The 11,304-nt window shown below is 42.5% G+C and overlaps 2 non-coding genes across 2 annotated transcripts; both read right to left on the bottom strand.

Moving 5' to 3' along the window:
- Positions 1-9,573: 9,573 nt before the first annotated feature.
- TRNAL-AAG (transfer RNA leucine (anticodon AAG)) lies at positions 9,574-9,655 on the bottom strand. Its single transcript has one exon. It is a non-coding gene; the product is annotated as a tRNA-Leu (tRNA).
- A 1,378-nt stretch (positions 9,656-11,033) lies between these two features.
- On the bottom strand, positions 11,034-11,115 carry TRNAL-AAG (transfer RNA leucine (anticodon AAG)). The gene has a single exon. It is a non-coding gene; the product is annotated as a tRNA-Leu (tRNA).
- Positions 11,116-11,304: the final 189 nt, after the last annotated feature.

The following is an 11,304-nucleotide window of genomic DNA, read 5'->3' as shown; positions in this document are numbered from 1 at the left end:
TGCACGGCATGTCACCGCTTCACCTGTCTCATACATTCCCCCATCTACCAGGTATGTCATACACAGAATGTGTTTATGTCGCCCTTCCTGTTATTTAGAATGTACCTATTTCGCTCTATTTGACTAGTATGCCTTCTACCTATAGGCACTATAGAATGCCTGCCTCTCCAGATTCCCTTTCTTTCCTTTTTCCCCCATGGAACATCCTTTGTCTATTAATTGATTTTGATGATACTGGGCTTCTGTGACTACACATTATTCCATGTATACCATGAAGCACAGCCCTTTATTAGAGTATGTCTCTTGTTTTATGCCATTTCTTCATTGTTATTGAAGATAGCCCCCTATATATTATGCATGGTGATCGTATTTCTTATCTGCAATTTTTCTTTATTATGTAAATTTAATTAGACCTTGTGTCATATTACATGCAATATATCCCGACCTGTGTACAGACAATGTTGGTTTAATTCCTGATTTATTAAAACATGCATTTTTCATTTATGCTTAGAAAAGGCCCTGATAAAGACCTTTTAGGTCGAAACGTTGGCCGATCTACTTTCTGTGGGGTTCTACCGATACAATAAAATAAAATTTTTTGTGCATCTACATTGGAGTGCCGAAGTTTCTTTGATTTTTGCTTATAAGGTAGACCCTCCCGGGAGTACTGGCTAGCATAAGAGGCCTGGTCAGTCTGTGATCAAGCTGGAGTTCCCCTGGCAAGGTGGAGTTTTAGGCCTCCCCGTCTGTCTGCACTCTTCCTGGCTACCTTGCTGTAAGCGGGTAGAAGTAGCCCACGTCCCTGAGTGTACCGTGTAGTGCTCACCCATATGGCTGGTGACTTGGGGCCTTCTGTTAGCCTCCGCTCCACGACGGCGGTGCTGGTCCCTTGCTTGTGACTGAGCCTCCGGGCTTCTATGGCCAGAGGACCTGAAATTCCCTGCCGGCTGGTTTCTGCTGCTGGATATATAAGTCCTCACAGCTTTGGACTCCTGTGTCCGGTTCCTATTGTCTTCTGCCAGGGCGAGCTCTGCTCAGCTTCCAGCCCCTGGTCTTTAGCTCCTAGCTCCTACAGAGCTCCTTGCTGTTACTTTCCCTTGCTCTCACTCTGACTCTGACTGTTCTCTGACTCACTCAACCCCGCCCCAGATCCAGTTTATAAGGGCAGAATTCTCCCCTCCCAGGATTGGGGCAGGAGGATGTTGCATGTTTAAGGGATCCTGACCAGGAAACCTCCCACTTGCTCTCCGACGTAATATCTCTATTACTGTGGTGACCAGACCCCTGGGGTGCCACACATGGCTCTTGTAAGGGGCATTGCAGTTCCTCATAATTTTTGGAAAGCCTTCCTTTCACTGTTTAGGCCAACAGTGCACGGGAGACCCAGTTGCTATAAATCCTTGTCATTTCCAAGGGGCATTGGAGTGGCTCGAAATTTTTGGTAGGCATTGCACTCACTGTATGCCCTATAACTGTGTAGCCGAACCGCTCCTTTTGTTACAGAAACATATCCTACAAGACATATCTGGTTGACTGGCCTGATATTGATGTGAATGGTCCCTGTTCCTCCTGCTATTTCTCCTTTGCCACTACCTCATCCATCATTTATCACCTGAAGCTTTGTTTTAACGGGAGTCATAGAACTGGGATAGTAGCAGGAAAACATCTAGCAATCCTCGGAGGAGTTAGGATATGCGCCAAAACGCGGACCACCTCAGGCCTAGCCGCTACTACATACATCCGCTTGCATTCCAAGAAAACAAAGCAGATGCTAACTTCTATCATCATCATCATGCTCCTCACCTAGGCACTCTCAACTCCCCTGATGGAGAAGCCAGGGCCCACTGGAGGAGTCTGGTTCTCTGGTGGGCTCGTCCAATGCTGCCCTAAAGCAGGCCAGGCTAAGAAAAGTGTGGGGGAAGGTGACAGGAGAAATCAGGGTGGCTGGGGACCGAGTGTGGACACCCGGCCGCCGGGCGGCTGGGGACAGAGTATGGATACCTCGCTGCCGAAGAGGCCATGAGGTAGTGGCCAGCTTCGGCCTCCTCCAAACTAAAAGGCCCCATTTCAAGTGAAAGCTAGCAGTATGGTATTGCAGCTTGCGGGTCGGTGGGTGGTTGGCTGCATATTTTCGCTTGCATTGCAAGGAATGGGGGAGGTAAAATTAAACACTGCCCTGGGACAAGGACTTGCACGGGGATAGTTGCAAGTCTGCATCTTCTGGTGCGGCAAGGATCACTTCTGATGGGCACACTTTTAGACAGTTACCTGGGGGTGAGATGCTTCCAGGGGTCTTCCCCATGCTGATCCCTTGTCTTTTCAGCACTGTTTGCATGTGTCACACAGCACATGGCCAGATAAGGTTGAAAAATGTTAAAATGACATTTCCAGGTGAACGCATTTGTCACGGTTGAAAGCAATACAAAAGTGCAAAAACGCATGAAAAATGCAACTTGTGAACAAAGCCCAAGGTGTGGAGGAGTATTTTTGATTTTGGTTATTTATTTTCCCTTATACACAAGTTTTTACCATGGAAAGTAAATTCCTTAACATATTTCACAGGAAAACCGTTTCAGTTTTGTTTTTGAACGTTTTATTGTGAGCCCGCAAAAGTGGCTTAATACCTCTGACCACGTTGTTGACAGGAGTGACCTGGGGGTCAGAAATGCTTCCATGGGCGATCCCCATGCTGCCCCCATGTCTTTTGAGCACTGTCACTATCGTTTTGGGCACTTTTTAGGCTTTCTACAGACTGCCGGGGGTGCTGCCGCAAAAATGCTCGGGTCTCTCATAGACTAACATTGGGCTCGTTGCTCGGGTCGAGCACCCGAGTATCACGGTAAGCTCGGCCCGAGCTTCGAGCACCCGAGCATTTTAGTGATCACTCAGTGGTCACCTTGGTGAGGACACGGAAGTCTTGCCCATTACCAGTCTGGCACCCATGGCTGACTTTATGTTACGCTGCCTTAACCGTGACCCTCGCATTGTCAAAATGTTGGGTGACAGTCATTACTGGTTGATGACACTTTTAGACCCCCTCTACAAGGAGAACTTTCACTCTCTTATAGATAAGTTGGAGAGGTCTATAAAAATGGGGCAGTACCAGAAGGCCCTTGCTGCAGAACTATTAAAAAAATTCCCATCTGAACACGGTAGCGACAGAGGTCACAGTTCGCTGCCCAACTAAGGCATACAGGCGAGAGAGAAGCAACTCCAATCCAGCAGATGCAGGGGAACACTGTCAATGTTCGAAATTTTTGGTAGGCATTGCACTCACTGTATGCCCTATAACTGTGTAGCCGAACCGCTCCTTTTGTTACAGAAACATATCCTACAAGACATGTGTGGTTGGCTGGCCTGATATTGATGTGAATGTTCCCTGTTCCTCCTGCTCTTTCTCCTTTGCCACCACCTCATCCATCATTTATCACCTGAAGCTTTGTTTTAACGTGAGTCATAGAACTGGGATAGTAGCAGAAAAACATCCAGCAATCCTTGAAGGAGGTAGAAAATGCGCCAAAACGCTGACCACCTCAGGCCTAGCTGCTACTACATACATGCGCTTGCATTCCAATGAACAGAAAGCTAAGGAGGTGGATGGCCTCATGATCATGAATAATTTACTCGTTGTATAGGAGGCCTACCACTGCTGCTGTCTACCTTCTGAACTTTGTGTTGAATCCTGATTGACCCAGGACCCGCAATCCTCTATGTCTGGAGGACGTGTTGCATCCCAGTGTCCAACTGTGTCCCGGCTTCCACAATATTAACCCAGTGTGAAGGTGTCAGTGAGATGGACCATTCCTGGCCACATTCACTTGTCCATGTGTTTGTGGTTAGGCTGTCCTTCCCACTAAATGCACTGGGGAGGGCACAGGTAATGTTTTGGTATGCGCGCTTGTGTATAAGGCGCACCGGGACAAATAGGGGTGGCTGGGGACCGTTTATGGACACCCGGCCATCCCCACGCCGCTGGTGACTGTGTGTGGGCACCCGGCCGCGGGGCGGCTGGGGACTGAGTATGGACACCCGGCCGCCCCCTGGCAGCTGGGTGCCAAGTGTGGACACCCGGCCGCCGGGCGGCTGGGGACTGAGTATGAATGCCAGGCTACCGACGCAGCCATGACGTGGTGGCCAGATTCCACCTCCACATGCCTAAAAGGCCCAATTTCAAGTGCAAGCAAGCTAGCAGTATGGTATTGCAGCCTGGGGGTGGGTGGGTGGCAGGCTGCATACTTGCGCTTGTATTGCAAGTTATGGAGGAGGTACAATTGAACACTGCCCTGGGACAAGGACTTGCATGGGGATAGTTGCAAGTCTGCATCTGCTGATGCGGCAAGGATCACTTCTGATGGGCACACTTTTAGGCTGTGACCTGGGTGTCAGAGATGCTTCCAGGGGTCTTCCCCATGCTGTTCCCATGTCTTTTTAGCACTGTATGCATGTGTCACACAGCACATGGCCAGATAAGGTTGTGAAATGTTAAAATGACATTTCCCGGTGAATGCATTTGTCACGGTTGAAAGCAATACAAACGTGCAAAAACACATAAAAAATGCTACTTGTGAACATAGCCCAAGGTGTGGAGGAGTATTTTTGTTTTGGTTATTTATTTTACCTTATACACAAGTCTTTACCCTGGAAAGGATGTTCCTTAACCCCTTTCCGACCTGGTCAGTAATAGTACGCACCAGGTCGGGAAGGCCGGTTCAGCGGGGGCTCCGGCGGTGAGCCCGCACTGAAGCGAGCACATGTCAGCTGATTATTGGAATCACAATCCACCCGCGGCTGTTAACATGTTAAATCTCTGACAGTGGCATTTAACTCGCGCTTCCGGGAGTCCTAAGCCCCGCCCATCAGTGACCCCATCACGTGATCGCGGGTCACCAATGGGTGGGCATGACAACTCAGGGTCTGCAGCAGACGCCTGTGGTTGTCATGTCTCAATTGCTATGAGCGCCACCTAGTTGTCAGCGCTCATAGCAAGTGAACATTTCTCCTGCATACAAGCGATCTGCTCATCGCTTGTATGCAGTTGAAGCAATCAGACAACTGTTGCTTCTAATTTCCTCTGGAGACTATAGAAGCAAGCAGAAAGTGTAAAAAAAAAGTTTTTAAAATATAAATAAAATAAAAAATATATAAAAGTTTAAGTCACCCCCCTTTCGCCCCATTAAAATAAAATATATATATATATATATAAAAAAAAACACATACACATATTTGGTATCGCCATTTTCAGAATCGCCCGATCTATCAATATAAAAGAAGAATTAATACAATCAGTAATCGGCGTAACGAGAAAAAAATGTTATACGCCAGAATTAAGTTTTTTTGGTCGCTACAACTTTGCAATAAAATGCAATAACGGGCAATCAAAACATCGGATCTACCCCAAAATGGTATCAATAAAAACATCAGCCCGGCACGCAAAAAAATAAGCCCTCACCTGGCCCCAGATTCCGAAAAATGGAGAAGCTAAGGGTCTAGGAAAATGGCGTCATTTTTTTTGTTTTTTTTAGCAAGCTTTGGATTTTTTTTTCACCACTTAAATAAAAAAGAACCTATACATGCTTGGTGTCTATGAACTCATAACGACCTGGAAAATAATGATGGCAGGTCAGTTTTAGCAATCTGTGAACGTGGTAAAAAAAGGACCCAAAAAACAACTGTGGAATTGCATTTTTTTTGCAGTTTCACTGCACTTGGAATTTTTTTCCCATTTTCCAGCACACGATATGGTAAAACCAGTGACGCTGATTAAAAGTACAACTCGTCCCGCAAAAAATAAGCCCTCACATGGCCATATTGAACGAAAATTAAAAAAGTTCTGGCTCTGGGAAAAAGGGGAGCAAAAAAGGAAAACACAAAAACAGAAAGACCCATGGTCGTTAAGGGGTTAACATATTTCACAGGAAAGCACTTTCACTTTCGTTTTTGAACGTTTTATTGTGAGCCTGTAAAAGTGGCTTAATACTTCTGACCACGTTGTTGACAGCAGTGACCTGGGGGTCAGAAATACTTCCAGGGGCGATCCCCATGCTGTCCCAATGTCATTTGAGCACTGTCACTATCGTTTTGGGCACTTTTTAGGCTTTCTACAGACTGCCGGGGGAGCCGCCGCAAAAATGTTCGGGTCTCCAATAGACTAACATTGGGCTCGTTGCTCGGGTCGAGCACCCGAGTATCACAGTGAGCTTGGCCCGAGCTTCGAGCACCCGAGCATTTTAGTGCTCGCTCAACACTAATATGAATCCTTTTTTCCATTTGATATTCATTCATTTGTTCGTTTTTAGCAAGCTTTTAAGTTCAGTATTCAGCCACCATGGTCTCCATAAATGCTTTCCATTCTTTCTTCTTTTCAGGATTGTTACTGATTGTGCAGTGAGAATTTAATTTAGCAAAATCTCCCATCCTTCCTGGACATTTCTTTCCTTTAGAACATCCTTCCTTTCCTTCCTTTTTACTGAGTCAATTAAAAACTGCCTTTCTACATTCCAATCTTAAAATCTCAGTTTTCGCAGGTTTTCCTCCTTTTGTAGTTCAAAATTATAGGATAGCATGATCGCTGCCTCCTAAGTTCTCAACCTCCTTTACTTCCTCAACCGTTTCCTAATTTTTGGTAAAAATTGGATCCAAATAAATAATGGTAGTGGTGGGATCTGAACCCACGCCTCCAGAGAGACTGGAGCCTAAGTCCAGAGCCTTAGACCGATCAGCCACGCTACCTCTAACAGAAGTTTAAAGTTATTTATATCAGAAGTTTGCTTTTGATGCAAGTGGCAGAAAATATTTTATATCCAATAAGACAAAAAGACAAATGTTATTATGCAACAGCAACGTAATTATCAGGGAATTGTTTGTACATTGACTCTGGGGCACCATTTTACAAAACATATGACTTGTATCCAGATATTTAACTAATCTTTCCTCTGTTGGCTCATCCCCTAATTTTTAGATATCACTGAATTAGGTGGTATAGATTACTTGCTATGATCTCCCATATACAGGACACTCAAACATGAAGGATTCCTACACCCCTGCCTGTACGTAACAGATAATCAGAAGCAGCAGCAAGGAAGACATTATACAGCAGTGCAGAGCAGTGTAGCTATGAGTTCATCACTAGGGTGACTTACTGGAAAGCAGTAGAAGCAGCATAGCTCTGTGTATGTTTGCTAATCACTCTGCTCATCCTGTATTGATAACCCTAAAAAAGGCTGCAGGGATATGAGCTAGCAGTTAGACTTCTTTTGACCAAGATTGATTTTGGCAAATTTTGAGAATGGTTGATCATTGATTGAACTGACATGGATGTAACATAGATGGTAAATTATGTAATTAATTCTGATGCCTAAAGCTAACATGACTATTCGTATGCCGTATTCATACATATGACTTGCTCACATGTTCCTTTTCTTCTACAGCACAGTGAAGATCACTTGATGTTAAATTTGCTTTCTTAGAGAACAGAGAAGCCAAATAGGAATTTAAAAGTTCAGTCTTCTCAACATCATTATTCACCACATTACCCTTTTCATCTTTTAAAAATCCTTAGCAACTTTGGCTTTTCTTTAACTTTTGACTTACTTCCAAAATCTTTTCTTATTGCTTTTGGTCTCTCTTGCAAGCCTCACTTCATTACTGGCTTTCGCTCTTCTAACGCTAGCCCAGCTTTCCCTGCAGACAGCATTATATTCTTCTTTAGATATGAACCCTTCTTTCCATGTGATACTCATTTCTTTGTTCCTTTTTAGCAAGCTTTTAAGTTCAGTATTCAGCCATCCTGGTCTCAATAAATGCTTTCCATTCTTCCTTCTTTTCAGGATTGTTACTGATTGTGCAGTGAGAATTAAATTTAGCAAAATCTCCCATCCTTCCTGGACATTTCTTTCCTTTAGAACATCCTACTTTTCCTTCCTTTTTACTGAGTCCATTAAAAACTGCTTTTCTACAGTCCAATCTTAAAATCTCAGTTTTCGCAGGTTTTCCACCTTTTGTAGTTCAAAAGTATAACATAAAATTACCGCTGCCTCCTAAATTCTCAACCACCTATACTTCCTCAACTGTTTCCCAATTTTTGGTAAAAATTAGATCCAAATAAATAATGGCAGTGGTGGGATTTGAACCCACGCCTCCAGAGAGACTGGAGCCTTAATCTAGCACCTTAGACCGCTCGGCCACGCTTACTCATACGGAAGTTCAACCTTATTTAAATCAGAAATTTGCTAATGATATAAGTTGTGGAAAACATTGTATAACTAATTAGACAAAAATACAAATGTTATTATGCATGAGCAACGTAGTTATCAGGGATTTGTTTGTACATTGACTCTGGGGCACCATTTTACAAAACATATGACTTGTATCCACATATTTAACTAATCTTGACTCTGTTGGCTCATCCGCCAATTTTTAGATATCACTTTATTAGGTGGTATAGATTACTTGCTATGATCTCCCATATACAGGACACTCAAACATGAAGGATTCCTACACCTCTATCTGTACGTAACAGATAATCAGAAGCAGCAGCAGCAAGGAAGACATTATACAGCAGTGCAGAGCAATGTAGCTATGAGTTCATCACTAGGGTGACTTATTGGAAAACAGCAGAAGCAGCTTGGCTCTGTGTATGTTTGCTAATCACTCTGCTCATCCTCTATTGATAACCCTAAAAAAGGCTGCAGGGATATGAGCTAGCAGATAGACTTCTTTTGACCAAGATTGATTTTATCAAATTTTGAGAATGGTTGATCATTGATTGAACTGACATGGATGTAACATAGATGGTAAATTATGTAATTAATTCTGATGCCTAAAGCCAACATGACCACTCATATGCAGTATTCATACGTATGACTTATTCACATGTTCCTTTTCTTCTACAGCACAGTGAAGATCACTTGATGTTACATTTGCTTTCTTAGAGAACAGAGAAGCCAAATAGGAATTTAAAAGTTCAGTCTTCTCAACATCATTATTGACCACATTACCCTTTTCATCTTTTAAAAATCCTATAGCAACTTTGGCTTTTCTTTAACTTTTGACTTACTTCCAAAATCCTTTCTTATTGCTTTTGGTCTCTCTTGCAAGCCTCAATTCATTACTGGCTTTCGCTCTTCTAACGCTAGCCCAGCTTTCCCTGCAGACAGCATTATATTCTTCTCTAGATATGAACCCTTCTTTCCATGTGATACTCATTTCTTTGTTCCTTTTTAGCAAGCTTTTAAGTTCAGTATTCAGCCATCCTGGTCTCAATAAATGCTTTCCATTCTTCCTTCTTTTGGGGATTGTTACTGATTGTGCAGTGAGAATTAAATTTAGCAAAATCTCCCATCCTTCCTGGACATTTCTTTCCTTTAGAACATAATACCTTTCCTTCCTTTTTACTGAGTCCATTAAAAACTGCCTTTCTACAGTCCAATCTTAAAATCTCAGTTTTCGCAGGTTTTCCTCCTTTTGTAGTTCAAAATTATAGGATAGCATGATCGCTGCCTCCTAAGTTCTCAATCCCCTTTACTTCCTCAACCGTTTCCTAATTTTTGGTAAAAATTAGATCGAAATAAATAATGGCAGTGGTGGGATATGAACCCACGCCTCCAGAGAGACTGGAGCCTTAATTCAGTGCCTTGGACCGCTCAGCCACACTACCTCTTACATATGTTTAAGGTGTTTTATATCAAAAGTTTGCTTTTGATGTAAGTGGCAGAAAATATTTTATATCAAATAATACAAAAAGACAAATGTTGTTATGCAACAGCAACGTAATTATCAGGGAATTGTTTGTACATTGACTCTGGGGCACCAGTTTACAAAACATATGACTTGTATCCAGATATTTAACTAATCTTTCCTCTGTTGGCTCATCCGCAAATTTTTAGATATCACTGAATTAGGTGGTATAGATTACTTGCTATGATCTCCCATATACAGGACACTCAAACATGAAGGATTCCTACACCCCTGCCTGTACGCAACAGATAATCAGAAGCAGCAGCAAGGAAGACATTATACAGCAGTGCAGAGCAGTGTAGCTATGAATCCATCACTAGGGTGACTTACTGGAAAGGAGGAGAAGCAGCATGGCTCTGTTTATGTTTGCTAATCACTCTGCTCATCCTGTATGATAATCCTAAAAAGGCAGCAGGGATATGAGCTAGCAATTAGACTTCATTTGACCAAGATTGATTTTGGCAAATTTTGAGAATCGTTGATCATTGATTGAACTGACATCGATGTAACATAGATGGTAAATTATGTAATTAATTCTGATGCCTAAAGCCAACATGACTATTCATATGCCGTATTCTTATGTATGACTTGCTCACATGTTACTTTTCTTCTACAGCACAGTGAAGATCACTTGATGTTACATTTGCTTTCTTAGAGAACACAGAAGCAAAACAGGAATTTAAAAGTTCAGTCTTCTCAACATCATTATTGACCACTTTACCCTTTTCATTCTTTAAAAATCCTATAGCATCTTTGGCTTTTCTTTAACTTTTGACTTACTTCCAAAATCCTTTCTTATTGCTTTTGGTCTCTCTTGCAAGCCTGACTTCATTACTGGCTTTAGCTCTTCTAACGCTAGCCCACCTTTCCCTGCAGACAGCATTATATTCATCTTTAGATATGAACCCTTCTTTTCATTTCATATTCATTTCTTTGTTCCTTTTTAGCAAGCTTTTAAGTTCAGTTTTCAGCCATCCTAGTCTCCATAAATGCTTTCCATTCTTCCTTCTTTTTGGGATTGTTACTGATTGTGCAGTGAGAATTTAATTTAGCAAAATCTCCCATCCTTCCTGGACATTTCTTTCCTTTAGAACATTCTACCTTTCCTTCCTTTTTACTGAGTACATTAAAAACTGCCTTTCTACAGTCCAATCTTAAAATCTCAGTTTTCTCAGGTTTTCCACCTTTTGTAGTTCAAAAGTATAGGATAAAATTACCGCTGCCTCCTAAATTCTCAATCCCCTTTACTTCCTCAACTGTTTCCTAATTTTTGGTAAAAATTAGATCCAAATAAATAATGGCAGCGGTGGGATTTGAACCCACGCCTCCAGAGAGACTGGTGCCTTAATCCAGCGCCTTAGACCACTCGGCCACTCTACCTCATATGGATGTTTAAGCTTATTTAAATCAGAAATTTGCTAATGATATAAGTTGCAGGAAACATTGTATAACTAATTAGACAAAAATACAAATGTTATTATGCATGAGCAACGCAGTTATCAGTGATTTGTTTGTACATTGACTCTGGGGCACCATTTTACAAAACATATGACTTGTATCCAGATATTT

This window comes from Phyllobates terribilis, unplaced genomic scaffold (genome assembly GCF_046119375.1).
Source record: "Phyllobates terribilis strain yellow unplaced genomic scaffold, ASM4611937v1 Scaffold_11__3_contigs__length_659146591, whole genome shotgun sequence".
NCBI lineage: Eukaryota > Metazoa > Chordata > Amphibia > Anura > Dendrobatidae > Phyllobates > Phyllobates terribilis.
This window is presented reverse-complemented; position numbering and strand designations above follow the sequence as displayed.